General features: G+C 37.6%; 1 protein-coding gene across 3 annotated transcripts in view; it reads right to left on the reverse strand.

Annotated features, from left to right (window-relative positions):
* The window catches only part of TAF3 (TATA-box binding protein associated factor 3), a 140,717-nt gene that overhangs the window by 67,427 nt on the left and 55,244 nt on the right, over positions 1-18,046 (reverse strand). Inside the window, exon 1 of one of the 3 annotated variants that reach the window (XM_073328818.1) lies at positions 8,509-8,628. The exons of the other annotated variants lie outside the window; for them this stretch is intronic. The gene's annotated coding sequence lies outside the window, so the exon portion shown is untranslated. Of the gene's footprint in view, positions 1-8,508; positions 8,629-18,046 lie in introns of those variants that run through there. 3 annotated transcript variants of the gene reach the window in all.

Genomic DNA, 18,046 nt, shown 5'->3' on the forward strand with positions numbered 1-18,046 from the left:
TTTAAATAAACAACTCTCCTACATAACAAGGAAACAGAATACAATTTCACATGATCCTGCTGATACTTAAAAAATAGACGTTATCCAGCCTGGTAGCTCTGTGTATACTGTGGCCAAAGAGTCTTACAGCTATGAAACCAGGATGGGAGGGAATGACAACTACTCACTGCACAAGTGCCTTCGTTCTGCAAGGAGTGTATTAGTGACCTCCAAAACCCACACAGAGGATGGCTTGGAAGCTTTAGGTATGGAATACTCAGACACTTTGAACTGAGAGGTTCAAATCCCACCAGGGATGACACAGCTCTTCTTCCGTTTAAGATAGATATAGTGAGTTCCATGTGGTTTACAGTGGGAGAAGAAGGAGGAATTTGATAAAACCTAAAAAAAGGAGGTCTTCCTTGTTCTGCCTGGCTATTAAAGATCTATTGTGATTTTTGTAAAGTTATGGAGTTTGCTCCAGCGTCCCTTATGCTACTGTTGGGAGGAGAGTACATTTAGAGTTTTGCGCTCCATCCACCTGTTCCATTCCACCATAGAGGTGACAGCATTTTACGCCTAAGTAGTACCGGGCATACACAGCTTGTAGTGATTTGGGATTCCTTCAGGAACAAAGGCACAGGAAACTGCATGTGTTTTTTATGTGAGACAGAGATCACACATACATGATGGTGTGGGATAAGGCTTTCCTGGCATGAGTGTGGGATGACCACACTCTTTAAATGATGAAGCTAGGAGTGTGTTATGGATTATTATAGATTTTTATATATATGGTTTAGTTTTAAAAATTATTGGGACTTTATTTTTCTACCTGTACAGCCAAATTCCCACACTACTGGCCTCTGAGGGAGAGAAAAACTCCAACTAATCAATTTTTAAAGCCTCAACAAGTTACCTAAAATAGCTTGTTTGCACATCAGAATTTAAGTCAGATATTTTAGGAGCTACAAGAGCTCAAAGACAGTGCTATGTATCCTACTGGAAGCCAGGAATCTCCCTAACTAATGATATAAAGATTCCTTTTTCCAGTGCTGAAGGGTCATGAAATATTGGACCTTTAACTCAACACTAGTGAAGATATTATTACCCATCTTGGGCCCCAAGTCAAAGTCGGGGGGGGGGGGAGTGAAGGGAGAAGGAATTCCACAAATAGAGCATGTGGGATAGAAGGAAACATTTGTCTGACAGGTGGATTTTTTTAAAAAGCATCTGTTTGACACTATTCAGTGGTTGAATGTTAGAAAAAGGTCCTGGTGGAGAGAGATTAGGAGGCAGGTAAAATGTTCCAATGTGCATGATAAACATCACTTATATGGAAATACCCCCCCATATATGCTGTAAATACCACACACACACACACACACTTATCTATGGTTATGCATATTGATTTGATATCAGAGTTTCAAGCACATGAGTACAGTGACCACGGCCATATATTGGGGAAAAGTATTTAGGGTGCAAGGCAATCTGAGTGGGACCAATTATGATCCAAATTTAAAATGCTATGAGACTTTCAGAGCTAGATTTGGGCTGACCTTTGGTCAGATCCAATAATAGCAATCCACACTACTGTGAGTGGGGCATGGCTATGAATGATCACCAAATTAAAGCTCTAATAAGTTTCTTTGACTTGTAAAAAGGACTTCCTTTGTAGAATTCATCAGCAGAGTAATATACAGCAGGGGTCCTCAAAAGATTTTCATAGCAAAGACATTGTAAGAGGCACTGTCTACTGGACCACCTACTGTCTTATTTGTGATGGCACAGACCCTCTAGCCTCTCATTAGCAATCAAACAGCCTTGTGGCAACTACAGTGATTGATAACATGGAAGTATTTAATATATTTTTCATTTAAAAAATTAATTTTACAGCAAAAAGCAAACCACAGACCACAATTTTGGAACCACTGATATACAGTAATATATGTTAAAAAGATGACACTCAGATACTGTAATTAGTTTTGTCTGCCTGGCACTCTAAAAATAAGGAATAAAGCTTCTGCATGCACACTGCATATTTAATTTAACAGAATAATTCAAAATTAGATCTTTGCCATCAAAACAGGTACAACAAAGCCAATTCTCTGACCATATATTTTATCTGGGTATTTTTGACTTATTGTTTGAATCTGTATGTGTGCCAAATGCCACATTACTTCCTAACGACTTAATCTGTTTCCTTTGAAACTCATCATCAAATACTCATTTTGTATAGTTAATGGCAGGGACTTTGCAATGTGTTTTCTTTTAAAAATGTAAATCCAGTGTCTTGGGACGGCAGTGTTTTTTTGTTTTTTTTTAAACTATGAAGTCCGGTTCCCTTCGTAAAAACCACGCAATTGTTAAGTGTAACATATAAAGCAAAAAGATGCTACTGATCTGAAAATTCCTCAGAGCCAGATTTCTCTTTACAGAGAATTTCTCTGATATTGTTTTACATATTTTCTGAAAGAAAAATAAATAAAATTATTTCCTTTGTAACTCCTGATTAAGCAGTCCAAATATCCTCTTCATGTTTAGCTTTGAGAAACTTATATTTTTGAGGGGGAAAAACTGGACAAACAGCCTATGAAATATCCTTAAAAAAATAGCTAAAAGAATATAATTTCACGTGTATATCAGTTCCAACTACCACCTATGACACATTCTAGGGATACAATTAGGATGACCAGATGTCCTGATTTTATAGAGACAGTCCCAATATTTGGGACTTTGGCTTATAATGGTGCCTATCCTCCCATACCCCATCCCGATTTTTCATACTTGCTATCTGGTCACCCTAGTTACAGTGTATCTTGACCAATGATATCCAGTCTGGATTTAGTGGAAAAAGTTTCCATTTCTAGCTATATTAACGGTGTCAATGATAAACAGGGAGGAATCCAGTGCATCTACAGTAGAACTGAAACTATAAAAGGGAATGGGCTTTTCTTTCTTAAATGTGGAAACGCTTCAGAAAGGGTGGCATAAAAATAAGTTTACTAGCAGAATGATCTGCATTCTGGGGCACAGAGAATCTAAAATCAGACTGCAAATTTTACTTATCTATGCAGTGAACAAAAGGACATCTTGGTAAAGTTCAATGAAAAGAACTCTCAGTCATCAAATAAGCCACTAATGCTGGGGCTATGTAACAAAAACAATATTAAAACTTCTGATTAACACAGTTAATATTACACTGCAGCACACACATCTGCAGTATCAGAGACCTCTGCAAAATTAGACGAAGAATGACGTAGGGCAAAGCATCAGCATGGACTGAGTTTTTTAGGTTTGTATCACCATACTGATGAGATTAAAACATTAAACGTTTTAGCCAATTCCTCACTTTCTTTTTTCCTGTGTTCCATTTAGTTGCTACTCAGATTTACAATGGAGAGCAAGTGCAAAAATACAGCACCGGAAATACATCACATCAATGGGACGTTTTCTCTCAGTGGTCCTGCAAAACCACTTCAAGCTGTATGTAGAGAGAAGGCATGCCTGGAATGAAGAAGCCAAGGAATAGCTATTTTAAGCACCATGTTCCTCTTCTATGCAAACTAAAATCATTATCAAGTCAAAGACCTTTGCCATCTGGGGACTCAGAGTGTAAGTGTATAGGTCCAAAACCAACAACAGCAAAGTCATAGACCTATTGTGCTAACATTGCTGAACAGGGGACCTGGAAGGAACCTTTGCCCATCTGCCCATGAAGTTGCAGGGTTTATTTTATCCTATCTCCTGCCTATAACTTGGACCAGAAGTGGAGGGGAGAGAACGCAGTCTAACACCTACACGTCAACACCAATATGTGCTTCTGCTTATGTTGTTTTCCATGTGCATTGAGTTCAGGGAAGAACGCATGACCTTTGTTTGGAAAACTGTGCATAAATAATTCAGGTAATTTATCACATGCGGTATGCACAGAAAACCAGATTTTTTAAAAAAATGTTCTGCTAGTGCAAGTTTGAAGAAGAAACAATGGAGGAACCTGAAGGAAAGATCTAGATACAAGTAACAACTTTTAAGGTAGGTCCATTTTTAAGCCTGATTATCTTGACAGTATCCTTTTAAAATTCACATTCATCTTCCAAGTGAAGAAGTTCTGGCAATCTGGAATCAACAAGCTATATTGTAACTGGGTACTTGTGTGTTCTTAAAATAAACATTTCTTCCCTTTGTGTGGAAATGTCATTCCTTTCAATTCACATCTTTAGAAACAAAAGCGTTTGGAAAAGTATACACAAAAACCTAGAGAACCCTATACAAGTTTGCACAACTCATGTAAGATATACAAAGGAAATGAACCTGCAATGCTATTGCTGTAATGCAAACATTCACTGTCTACTATCACAATTTAATTCATATTACAGCTTTCTTTAGACCTAGATCTTTCATTTAAAGATGGTGGATATAACACATTAAACAGAAAACATTAACTAATTTTGTTTTTGTAGACAATGTTGCTACCTAAAGTCATAATATCAACTGAATTTTGTTAGTAGTATATTAATATAAACCATGGTTGGGAGAGAGGGGAGGAGAAACAAAAACATATATATTTAAACATAACTGTGAACCAAAACCGCAGACTGGAACACCTTTGAACTCTGAAGTGTTTGAAATCTAGATCCAAATTTGTGGGGTTGAGGTTATCTCCAATATTCAATCTAAAAAACTAAAGTAATAAAACTCTATGGTCAAGCAATTATACAAAAAAGTTCTGGAAATAAATGGTTCTCAGAGAAAAAAAAGATTGTTTAAGTCCCATTGTTCATTTGTAGCATATCACTGTATATAAGTAGTTATACAGTCAACATTTCCCTATATGATCTATTCCAATATGCTACTTTCACCATATGCACAGTTCTCACACTGACATCAATGGACCTTCTGTACATGCACAGAGAACAGAATATCAGGATCAGGCTCCACCCTATGATTACAGCACAGAATTTTCCTGTGAGGCAATTAATATGCTCAGTAAATAAATTACAATAGCTACAAGAAACCATCTTAATTTCCTGTCTTTTGTGTTTAAGTTTTCAACCAAAGCATTATATTAATATTGATTTTTTTTCCATTGGATTTCTCTGGGTTTAAGAAAGGCAACAAACTGCAGTTGATCACCCATTCAAACATACACAGTTTATCTGAATGTGCAATGTGAGATTCAAATAAAGGCCCTGAATGTGTCTGAATGTTCTCACATATATACAAGATCCCACACTGAAACAAACACAGCTGGGTTTAATTTCAATGTGTTGAACTCTCTAGATATACGCACCACCATGCCCGTGGGCAAAGATCTGGAGTTCCACACCTTGATACATGAACAACTATTGGGCAAAGGGAAATATGTGTAGTATGTGCTTTGTAAACATTTAGAGTTTTTGAGAAACTTCTTAACGTGGAAAAATGCCACTTTTCATGGCCAGACAAGAAGTGACCAATCAATTTATCAAGCTTTCCAAGAGGGAGTCACTTCTGAGTTGAGAATAAGGAAATGAAGCCCAAATAATCTGTTTTTGGCTTCTAAGGAAGTATAAGTTCCTGAAATCAACTTACAATGAAAGGGTTTTCTCAACTATAACTATAAGGCTGCACTGCTTAGGGGTAGTGGGACTGAGAACAAGGCTGCCGTGGCATCACTAAAATAAACCCCTCACTCATAAATCAATCTTACTGCAAAGGTTTTGGGGTTTTCTAACTTCATATCATATGTCTGGTACCATTACAGGAAATAAAACTTGCATCAGTATAGTTTTTCTATTATCCAGATATCATGACAAGCTCCAAAGCCCAGTAAGGACTTTATTTAGATGATAATAGGATATACCTACCTAGGTATTTTTACTGTGCCATTCATTATGGTAATAGGGCAATAAAATATACTCTTCATAAAAATTTGCCATCATCCACCATTATGACTATAACACTATAAGTGGCTGTCACACCTTGAAAATTGCCAAGAAATATTTATGCAAGTTAAAATACCCTGACTAAGCAGAACTCCAATTATCTGAGAGGTAACATGGTTTACTTTAAAAGACCAATTAGGAGGCAGGGAGCCAAGAAATCTTGAGTTCTAATCCAAGCTCTGCCACTGATTTGCTGTGTGCCTCTATTTTAGTTTCCCCACCTGTATATTGGGAATAATACTCACTGAGCACACAGGTCTGCTGTGATAATGAATATTTGTGAAGCACTTTGTAAGTGAAGTATTATGTGCTTGACATTACTTTACATTACCCCAAATACATTTAACACTGCACAGTATGCTGAAGTCTAATGGACTAATGCACAAGCTGGCAAATGCAGGGTACCTCAAATATTATAGGGAACACAAGATATTTGACTAGAGGCCTTGATTCTGAGGTGTGATAGCTATAATTGAAATTTTTAAGAAGGATGTTCCTGCTGCTTACAAATGAACACAATTCAAAGGTTTATGCTGGCTTTGCCAGGAAACCAAGTTGTCCCAATCTCATTACTAGGGCTGGTCAAAAATGTTCTGTCAAAACTGTTGACAGAAAATTGGGTGTTTGGCAAAATGAAATTCTCCCCTTCCCTGTATGGGAAAAATAGGGAGAGTGTAAAAAGAAGCGTCCTTCTGATTTAAAGTAAATCTCACACAATGCTGGAAATTTATGTTTGAATTGCCTTGAAAACAACTAGAAAATTATAATGAAATATATATATTCATTACAGCAGAAAATGGATTTTTTTTCCTGTGGAAAATATCAACTTTTCCTTGGAAAAACTGAAAAGTTTCTTTTATTTTTTTGGACAAAACTAGACACTTTCCATGAAAAAGTTCATTTATTTGAAAACTCCATTTTCTGTTGAAAAACAGTTTAATGGAAAATTATCGGCCAGCCCTAATACACACACACACAACCACCCCACCTACAATTATCATATTATCCCTTCTCAATTTTGTATATTAGACTAACTTCTTCTGTCTCTTACGATGAGCCTGTAAAATGCCTTGCACAATGGGGCTCAGATTTCTGTTGGGGCATTTAATCATTCCCATAATACGAATAATAATTATGAAGGCTGAGAAAGTATTGGGATTCTGTAGGCTGAAAATTGCCATTTGACTTTTCTACCACTCACACAAATTACATTAGAATTGTATATGATGAATAAACAAATATACTTAATCCTCTATTTTTTTCTACAGTAAAAAAGAGGGGATTTACCTGAGTGAGGAAATTTATGAAACAGTAACATTTGCACCACTGACACTTAATTCTCATTAAATATCTAATTTTCTATGAAGAAATACCTTTTCTTTTACTATCTACAAACAAATACAGTTACTTTTCTTTTATTTTACTGTCACATCATGAAAAATCTCACAGAATGTAATTTGTGATCACATTAATGCACTAGTATCTCAGTGCCCAAACTCTTCTTTGCCAGATTTTCTTGGCCAATTTAAAAAGTCTAGGAAACCCGAACTCCTAAAGAACTTATTTGTCATCATCTTGCTGATATAATCAGATAGGTATTGAAGATTCAGTCTCACAAATATATTTAGGGCCACATTATACTGTTCAGTAGTAAAACGCAAAGACAGGAGCTAGTGGCCCAAACTCTGCAAGGAAGGCAGCATTTCAGTGGATGAATCCATGCCCCATAGATTCCTGGGATTTGCAAAGAAAACTAGCCCCCTTCCAGCAGAGTGCTGGGTCCTCTGCTATACCGCCTGGTCTCCCTCTCTCGCCCAGCTGCACGACTCCATTTGGCTGTTCCCGCTGTGCCTGGGCAATGCAAGGGATGTGCAGGCACAGAGAGGAAGATAATCCTCTTAAGAGTAATTTTAACTTCCACCGGATAGTCACACTTGTAAAAAAGTGACATACTATGAAGAGTGATTGCTCCTTGGCCCAATCCTTTCTGCCCCTAGAAACTCAAGGAGCCCCTACAGCACAGTGTTGCCATGAAGGAGATTGTGGGAGCTTGGGGAAGATGCTGTTTGGCTCTGCTCCCTCCCCCTTCTGCCGCTTTTCCATCCCATTTCACTTTCATTTGTTCCCCTCTGTGCCTGAGTGGAGGGGAGTGGAGGAGCCTGAACCTAAGTTTAGGTCACTACTTCAAAGAGCAACCACAAAATAAACAGTTATCAAACACAGCTCTAATACATTTCAAGCTGTGAAAATAATTAGTTCATGCTACGACAGTTACAAAGAATCATGAGAGAATAACTGGCCAAATATATTGATGCAATACATGGTGCTCAAATAAATGTAATCAGGAAAAATGCACTATTTATAGTCCTTAATCTAGCATCATTTCAACAGCAGAAAAAGCGAAATTGTGTGCCTGTTACGAACATTTTTAAGCGTAAGGAGGAAATAAGCTCCATTTAACTATTTATGTTGTCATGTTCTTCCACAATTAAGTACTTTTTGTTAGATAAACCCCTCTATTATCACAGGGTTATTTAAATATCTGTCACTTAAGCAAATCCAAGCAAAACAACTAGACTCAGAAATTCATAGGCTATTGATTTACCTTGATAATTTTTGGAATAGATTTGTTAGACTGTAAGCTTTTTCGGGGCAGAATCCAAGCCTGCATGTACATCAGCTAGTAGAGTGAGGCCCTGATCCTGACGGCAGCCTTTAGGTACTTCTGTAATAGAATAATCTTCAGAAAGGAAAGTAAAAATAACTGTAAAGATTTCAATTACCTTCCAGTTTGTTGTTCAATACTCATGAGGCCAAAGGCCCCGAAAGTACTGCTAGGAACATTAAGTCAACACCAACAATATTTCAGTTTGGACAGAAACAGTTATGCCTCTTGAGCTATTTGTTATCACTGCTATTTTAGTGTGATTTACTCTAACAGGCTAGAAAAATCATTTGTTGCAGATAAAGTGTTTGTTTTAACTAACAAAGGCATTAAAAAAGTCCCCCTGGGGAAGCTCTAAGCCCACCTGGCTTGTGTGTACATGCTGCGTGCATATGCAGGGGCCCATTGTTCCCTGTACTGGAAAAGCACATTTCTGAATATGTTTCAACTAATCTTTAAAGTGTACCTCTGCACAGAGAAATCACTAAGATAGCATTCCAGCCACAAGTGCGTCTTTAAAGATCAGCTAGCAATTAGGTATCAGGAAACTCTCAGGAATTGTCCGTAGCTTAATTTTAAGACTAGAGATGGACTCGAACCAAAACCACGGATCCGAACACTTAAGCTTTGGGGAGACTTTAGATCCAGTCCCAAACTTTTTGTCTCAGGCCCATCTATTTAAACGGAAACAGAGCTGGGGTTACAAAGGTCAGCCTTTCCAAATTGTTTATTGTACTGCAAGGCTAGAAAGCTTATGACTGCTACACCTTCAGTCTTAAAACCAAAAATCAAATTATTAAAGAACTGCAAAACTAATAGCACTCTATCAGTCAGTGGGAGAGCAGTGTCCACTGCACTTGGACTAACTCATTCTGGCTCTCTTAAGGTAGGGTGCTGACATCATGGTTCTGCTGAGTTCTCTCTATATAAAGCAGCACTGGTATTAACTCTAGAGAAAATTATCCAAGAGACTGGGATTAGGAGCACAACACAATGATAAAAGGGAATAGGGATGGGAGAGGAGCAAGAAGTTAGAGGAAATGAGTGGAAGAGAAAAACAAAAACAGATATACTGAGTGGGTGATGGAACTTACTGAAGTGGCTTCAGAGAAAAGTGATCACCATTTTTTCCCAGGAGCACCTTTAATCATCCTTGATGCAATTTCACTAAAGCAAATTCTATTTAATTTCATTGTGCCTGACCAAGCAATGCAATTCCTACTAACTGGACACTTTCTAGCCTTCATCAAGCTTTTGCAATAGCACTCATTCCCTTGAATTTATCAGTGCATTTATCACAGCATTTCCAAAAGCGCCAGCTCCATGAGGCAGAACATTGAGCTCAATACTTTATTTGTATTCAGCAGATCAACCTTTGCATTCTGTACTGTTACTCTGATAATTTTCCCTGTTTCCAAGAGAACTCCTATTGCCTTGCAACGTAATCACCCCCTCAACTGAACAGAGCACTTTCCTTCACATAAGCTCAGATCACTTGCATATTTATAGAGATTTTTTATAACTGAGTCAAGCCAGTCTTAAATTTGAGCCTGAAAGATCCTTGATGTGCAGTAACAGGGTTTTTTTTTTTGTTTTGTTTTGTTACAGAATCAGTCAGGATTCTAGATACTCAGGTAACTAGATACTAAATTTAAACTCAAACAATTAATTTTATGGAACCTTAGGAGAAAAAAAGACTTATATTGTCACTTGAACAAAACAATCATATGAGATCAATTTAAGAACCACTAAATATTACAACAAATGAAGAAACAGAATATTTTGTTGTGGTGCAATGTTATAGCTTCATCTTGAATGACACACTAGTCAACAAAAAAGAAAACCACACAATCAAGTTTTCCCTCCTCCAATTGTTTTGTAATGGATGATCACTTGCTAACAAAGGACCATTGGATTCATGGCTAAGGAGATTATAAACTCTGTTTCTGTTACTAAACTACATTTCTATAATGAAACCTACAAAATTCTACAAAGCATGATTTTAAGAAAGTCGGTGCGACAATTCTTTTATAGACAACTTATTACTACCAAATCATTTTGTAAGATTGGTGGCCACATGTGGTCATTATTTCTAAAAGTGAAATTTTGCGTTTACCCCTTTATTCCATAAAATAATATAATGAGAGACTTGGGAAAATGTATTCTGCATATATTCAACACAGCAAATTAAGTAGTGAAGACATAAGCTTATCTTCAGATTGGATTCAAATCAGCTCAAAATGTTCTCCATATTTTCAGCCCAGCTGACATGGGAATTAATTAAAAATATTATATTCTTTCAATGTTTTAGCACAAACTATCAAAATTAATCCAGTCTGACTGCAAAAACTAGCTAAATTATATTCTAAATAAAACAACCTATAAAAGAGCCTTCCCAAAGCAAACTACATCTCACATGCACGAGTAAAATATAACTGGTTCCACACTCAAAAGATCATGGGAAAAATGTTGATGACCAGCAATAACTGACCATCTAAACAAAGTTGCAATGCAATACTGTGTTCCACTCAAGCCCAGTTTCAAAGGAAAGTCGTTCTCAATGGTTGGCTGGTCAAACACAGCATTAAATAGCAAGCACTAAAAAGTTAATTGAATGTTTGCCAGGAGACATATGACCCACTTTTATACTGGATAATTAATTTCTTTGTTTTTATAAGAATTTTAAAGAGTGACCAACAGGCACCCTGAGGGTAATTAGCTTCATTCAAGGGAGACTCCTGACTTCTTGTGACACAGGCCTTGCTTCTATTTGGAAATACTCCAAGAATATACTTACAAAGGTATATGTTTTAGCATTTTATTTATTGCTAAATCTATTTTATATAATGTTATCTTAAATCACCAATACGTTAATAATAATCCTTTGCATTTATACAGGAAGAATAGATCTTTCAATCCAAGGATCTTAACATGCTTAAAATGAATTCAACCTCTACACCTGTCATACTGGTAAACATCCCTGTTTTAGAGACAAGGAAATTGAGGCACAATGAGATTAAGTGACTTGGGCAGAGTCACTCAGGAAGTCTGTGTCAGAACTAGTAGTCTTGTCTCTCGCTTCCAGTTCAGTACTTAAAACTCAAGACCTGTCCTCCTGCATTGTGATAGTCTTCAAATCCAATTACCTATTATAATAATGCAGCTTGCTGTTGACGTCAGCCACTCATTAAGATAAACTACACTACTTTTTTTTCTTTACACATTTTCTGAGGTTGCTATCAACCCCTGTCAAGATTAAGTTTTAAGTATACTTAAACTGTCAAGAACACCAGCTTCATGCTCTGAATCTGAAAAGAGATATGAACTATTAGCATCTCAGAACAGATGCCAAGGCACTAAAGTATCTGTAGACTTCTGTTTTATGGCTTGCAATACTACTATTTCAAAACAAAACTTTGAATCATCTACTACCACCATGTACTAATTGTACTAAACAGAATACTAAATTCAGTAGTAATTAAAGAAATTAAACTTCTTATTAAGAAGAAAACATCTGCTGATCAGTACGGGTTTTGAACAACTTTTATTGTTTCAGAAGACAAACGCTGTATTAAATGGCAATAAATGTCTAACATATGCAAGAGATTTATAGTAAATCATCAATACTGAGCCTTTCTGGTACAAAAAAAATTCACTCTCTTCAATCACTCCCTTGGATAATCTTATAAACAGTGAGAACTACATTTAAAGAAAACCAAACCAGACACAAAAATTTATCAGTTATGGACACAGCATGTAATTTCCATAATCTTAACCACCACTAGCATCCACCACTGGAACGCTGAACCCTTACACCTGAACTCTTAAATAAAACAGACTAAGATTTAAACAATTTTAAAAGTAAAGCTATCAAAACTGCTGTACAAACTGAGACTATAAAATGACTCTTGTCGGCATAGGTCTTGAAACCTTAAAAAGGGAGCTTACTTGAGCAATAAGAACGAGCAAATGCCAAATCTGGGGAATACAAGGGCGAAGGCAAGAGCACAAATCTTGGTTTACCCATAGCCTCCTGTGCTACCTTTAGGACTGGTTCCTGCAAACCTCACACAGCTCCACTCCGAATGAACTGAGTGGAGTTTTGTCTGCATGAGCAGGCCCAAAGGAAGTTTTGTGGCAACTACACTATTACTAGAACATTTTCAAAGAAGCATTTTCTTCACTGCCTGCATGCCTACAGCGGTGGACTGGTTTTAAAATCACAATATACAAAACACGAATCAAATCACAATATGTAAAATTATTCAAGATGCATCATACATCTGGGTACAATGAAACTCAAGGGCAATCTAAATATCTGTGAACAGCTACAACAACAGCTAAGTTATATAATGTTTAATGAAGTTGAAAGGAAAAGCCCTCTCAGTACCGTAATCTGACCATTGTGGAACTCAAGCATTCAGTAGGAAGGGGGAAATGTGCTATTTCCTGGAAGAGTCAAACAAAATACACAGACCATATTCCTGGTTATCATACTAATCTTTAGGTTGGTACTAAACTCCTTGATTTTGAAACCAGCTCTCAGTGACAAAATCTGTGTCTTGCTATACGACGCAACCACAAACTCTGTAAACAAACCACAAAAACAACAACATATTAAATGTAAACATTGCCTTAAAATACTGGAATGAACAGGTTAATGTAGATATTCACCATGGCCCTCTACTGAACAGCATCAGAGGGGCTTATTTTTGCACCACTGACCCTATATACTAAGAGCTGATGGATATTCTGCTTAGTTCAAGTGGTGGGGCCTATACTTTTAGATTTCACAACATCCCATGGCAATAAGTTCCACAGGTTGTCTGTATGTTGTGTGAAGAATACTTTCTTATGTTTAAAACCTGCGGCCTATTAATCTTATCAGGTGACCCCTGGTTCTTGTGTTATGTCAAGGGGTAAATAACACTTCAGTACTCACTTTCTCCACACCATTCATCATTTTATAGACCTCTATCATGTCCCCCCGCCAGTTGTCTCTTTTCTAGGATGAGCAGTCCCAGTCTTTTTAATCTCATCTCAGATGGAAGCTGTTCCATACCCCTAATAATTTTTGTTGCTGTCCTCTGCACCTTTTCCAATTCTAATATATCTTTTTTGAGATGAGGTCACCAGAACTGAATACAGTATTCAACGTGTGGGCATACAATGGATTTATATAGCAGCATTATGGTATTTTCAGTCTTCTTATCTATCTCTTTCCTAAGTTCCTAACTTTGTTAGTTTTTTTGACTGCCACTGCACATTGAACAGATGTTTTCACAGAACTATCCACAATGACTCAAAGATCTCTTTCTTGAGTGGCAACTGCTAATTTAGACCCCATCATTTTACATGTATAGTTCGGATTATGTTTTCCCAATGTGCATTACTTTGCATTTATCAATATTAAATTTCATCTGCCATTTTGTTGCCCAGTCACCCAGTTTTGTGAGATCCCTTTGTAACTCTTCACCGTCTCTTTGGACTTAACTATCTTGAATAATTTTGTACCATGTGCAAACTTTGCCACTTCACTGTTTATCACCTTTTCCAGATTATTTATGAATATGTTGAACAGCATTGGTCCCAGTAGAAATCCTTGGTGGACCCAGCTATTTACCTCTCTCCATTGTGAAAGCTGACCATTTATTCCTACTCATTGTTTCCTATCTTTTACCCAGTTACTGATCTGTGAGAAAACTTCCATCTTATACCATGACTCCTTACTTTTCTCAAGAGGCTTTGGTATGGAGCCTTATCAAAGGTTTCCGGAAAATCCAAGTACACTATAACAACTGGATTACCCTTGTCTCCATGCTTGACGACTCCCTCAAAGATCTCTAATAGATGGGTGAGGCATGATTTCCCTTTACAAAAGTTGTGTTAATTCTTCTCCAACATACTGTGATCATTTGTGTGTCTGATAATTCTGTTCTTTCCTGTAGTTTCAACCAATTTGCCTGGTACTGAATTTATGCTTACGGGCCTATAATTGCTAGGATCACCTCTGGAGACTTTTAAAAAAAAATCGGCATTACATTAGCTATCCTCCAGCCATCTCGTACAGAGGTTGATTTAAATGATAGGTCACATACCACAGTTAGTAGTTCTGCAATTTCATATCTGAGTTCCTTCAGAACTCTTGGGTGAATACCAATTGGTCCTGGTGACTTATTAGTGTTTAATGTAGTAATCTGTTCCAAAACCACCTCTACTGACATCTCAATCTGGGTCAGTTCCTCAGATTTGTCACCTAACAAGAATGGCTCAGGTGTAGGAATTTCCCTCACATTCTTTGCAGTGAAGACTGATGCAAAGAATTCAGTTAACTTCTCTTCAATGGCCTTATTTTCCTTGAATTCTTCTTTAGCACCTGGATCATTCAGTGGCCCCACTGATTGTTTGGCAGCCTTCCTACTTCTGATGTACTTAAAATAATTATTGCTGCTAGTTTTTGTGCCTTTTGCTAGTTGCTCTTCAAACTCTTTTTTAGCCTGCCTTATTATACTTTTACTCTTGACTTGCCAGAGTTTATGTTCTTTTCTATTTTTCTCAATAAGATTTTACTTCCAATTTTTAAAGGTTGCCTTTTTGCCTCTAACCACCTCTTTTACTCTGCTGTTAGCCATGTGGCACTATTTTGATCCTCTTACTGTTTTTTTTATTTTGGGTCTGCACTTAGTTTGAGCTTCTGTTATGGTGTGGTTAAGTAGTTTCCATAAAGCTTGCAGGCATTTCACTATTGTGATTGTTCCTTTTAACTCCTGTTTAACTAGTTTCCCCATATTTGTGTAGTTCCCCTTTCTGAAGTTAAATGTGGTGTGTTTCTTTGGTATTTCCGCCCCTACAAGGACGTTAAATTTAATTAAATTATGGTTGTTATTACTGTGTGATTCAGCTATATTCACCTCTTGGATCAGATCCTGTGCCCCACTAAGGATTAAATAAAAAAACTGCCTCTCCTCTTGTGGGTTTCCAGGACTAGCTGTTCTAAAGAGGGGTCATTAACAGTGTCTAGAAATTTTATCTCTGCATCCTGCCCTGAAGTGACATTTACCTAGTCAATATAGGACTAGTTGAGATTCCCCATTATTATTGGGTTTTCTGTTTTTTGTAGCGTAATTTCCCTGAGACTTCACAATCATTGTCACCATCCTAGTTAGATGGTTGGTAGTATACTCCTACTTCTATACTTTTATTATTTAAGCATGAAATTTCTATCCATAGTAATTCTACGGCACAGTTTAATTTATTTAACATTTTTACTATATGGTTGCAAGTGGCTACAGTGTGCAGCGCAATGACAAGAGGGAAATCTTTGGTGGCCATAGATTTATTTCTTTACCTCTTGGGGTTAGCTCGCATCATATACCACTATCAGATCCTTCTTCTAATTCCCCATCTGTGTCTACTTTGGAGTGGCAGTAATGGTGATGTGAGTTGCTAGGAAAATTTATGCTATCATCCATCTCTGACTGGATGCTTTCTGCTGAGGGGTATGTCTTCACTACAGAGTTAACTTGGGTGACTGGCACCTGGGTCCGAGAATTCAGGTTAGTTTAGCTTAAGTGTGAGCAGCTAAACTGCAAAGCCCTACCCAATTTACTATTGTCACTGGCTGCTGCACTCAGTGTTGCTAAGACTTCTGGGAGCACATCCCATGGTTCTTTGTGCAGCAGTAAGTTGAGCCACTATGATTCTTTCCCAGTGAATTGTGAAAGAACTTGCCTATTCTTCTGAGCACAGAGGGGGAATTGTGGGAAGGCACTGAAGGAGGACTGTCAGCACTACAGTGGTTTAGCCAGCATCTTCACTGCAAAGTGAATACATTACAAACCAAGTGGAAGCCTTGCTCACGCTTCAGCCTATTCTTGCCTGAGAATCCAGTTTCTTATTCACAATGCATGCAGCCTGACCCAGCAATAGGAACCCTTTTTCTTTGCTCTTTCCTGGATTTGTCTTTGTTGACAACAAGATAACAATAAAGAGGAAACTGCAACTCTCTCCTTTAGAGGCAGAAAGATACATATGCACATTTAGGGATGAGTGGGGGTGAACAGAAAGCAAGTGGCAGAGAGCCTCTGTGAGAGGGGCCAAGGATGTTGTACCAAAGTGCTCAGCCATGATATGCTTTAGTGCCTGTCAATTTGGCAAGAAGGAGGAGCAATCCACCAGCCACAAGCTGATGTCCTGAGGTTGTACTAAGTTGAACACTGTATGTTACCTTCTGTTCTAAAATAAAGCATACATTTATTGATCAAATACGAATTATGTAGCAGCAAAAGGTTTTCATAGCTGTATTCTATACATATACTGTACTACCATGTAACACTGCTGTAGTTGAGTTCAAGCTAATATTCCATTTATACTGGCAATTTTCCACTAACAACAAAGTCAAGTCCAGTAGATGCAACATTTTCAAAATCATGTAAACTATTTAGATGAATTCTTTTTATTGACAATCCCAGGGGAATGGAGAGAAAATGATTTGTTTTACCCTCAGAGCTCAAAGCTCTCTTGGGAGGTAATTCAATTGAAATTTCACATTCAGTCTAGCCAGGCACTGATAAACAGATGCTTAAATTAGCTGCATTACACCATAAGCAAATATCTTAAGAGGGGAAAAAAGTTTCCAACAAACAATATGGGGGGATGGGGAAGCTTCCTGCTATTTTTAGACAAAATGTTTTTCATACCTCTTTCAACACTCTACTACAGCTAACATGCCATTAGGTACAGAAACATCCAACAAACCATGTAGAGTATATATGTACACCTACAAACATACACACTTCTGGCATTTCACTAAACTATCTGATAAAGATTTAACGGGACACAGTCACCTTAAAATCTAGTAACTATCAAAAAAGTGTAGAAAAATTTCTACACATTTTCTACTCAATTACATTAGAAATGTAATTTCTAATACTACTTTTGCTTGTGAGACTGTCTACAAATATTGGAGGTTTATATTTTTTCAAATGGGTTTCCTTGCCCCTGTAGCTGTCTGACGGCAGGTCTACACTACAGCCAAGATAAACGCTCTCAGATCGATCCACCGGTGGTCCATTTAGCAGGTCTAGTGAAGACCCGCCAAATCGACAACAGATCGCTCTCCAGTCGACCCCTGTACTCTAGCCCTGATGAGAAGAGTAAGGTAAGTTGACGGGAGACTTTCTCCCATTGACCCCCTGCAGTGTAGACCCCACGGTAACTTGACCTAAGGTATGTTGACTCCAGCTATGTTATTCACGTAGCTGGAGTTGTATAGCGTAGGTTGACTTACCATGGTAGTGCAGACATAGCCTGACACACCATACAAACAGGGGGAATAGTAAAACTGACTGTATCAGTGCTGTTATGCATCTTATGTCACCTCTGTATACTTGGCAGCCCAACACCTCCCTGTTCCTGCCAGAATGTCACACATCCAAACAGGACTGCATGGATTCCTCCATAGTACCACTTACACCAA

The sequence above is a fragment of the Lepidochelys kempii genome, chromosome 1 (genome assembly GCF_965140265.1).
Source record: "Lepidochelys kempii isolate rLepKem1 chromosome 1, rLepKem1.hap2, whole genome shotgun sequence".
NCBI lineage: Eukaryota > Metazoa > Chordata > Testudines > Cheloniidae > Lepidochelys > Lepidochelys kempii.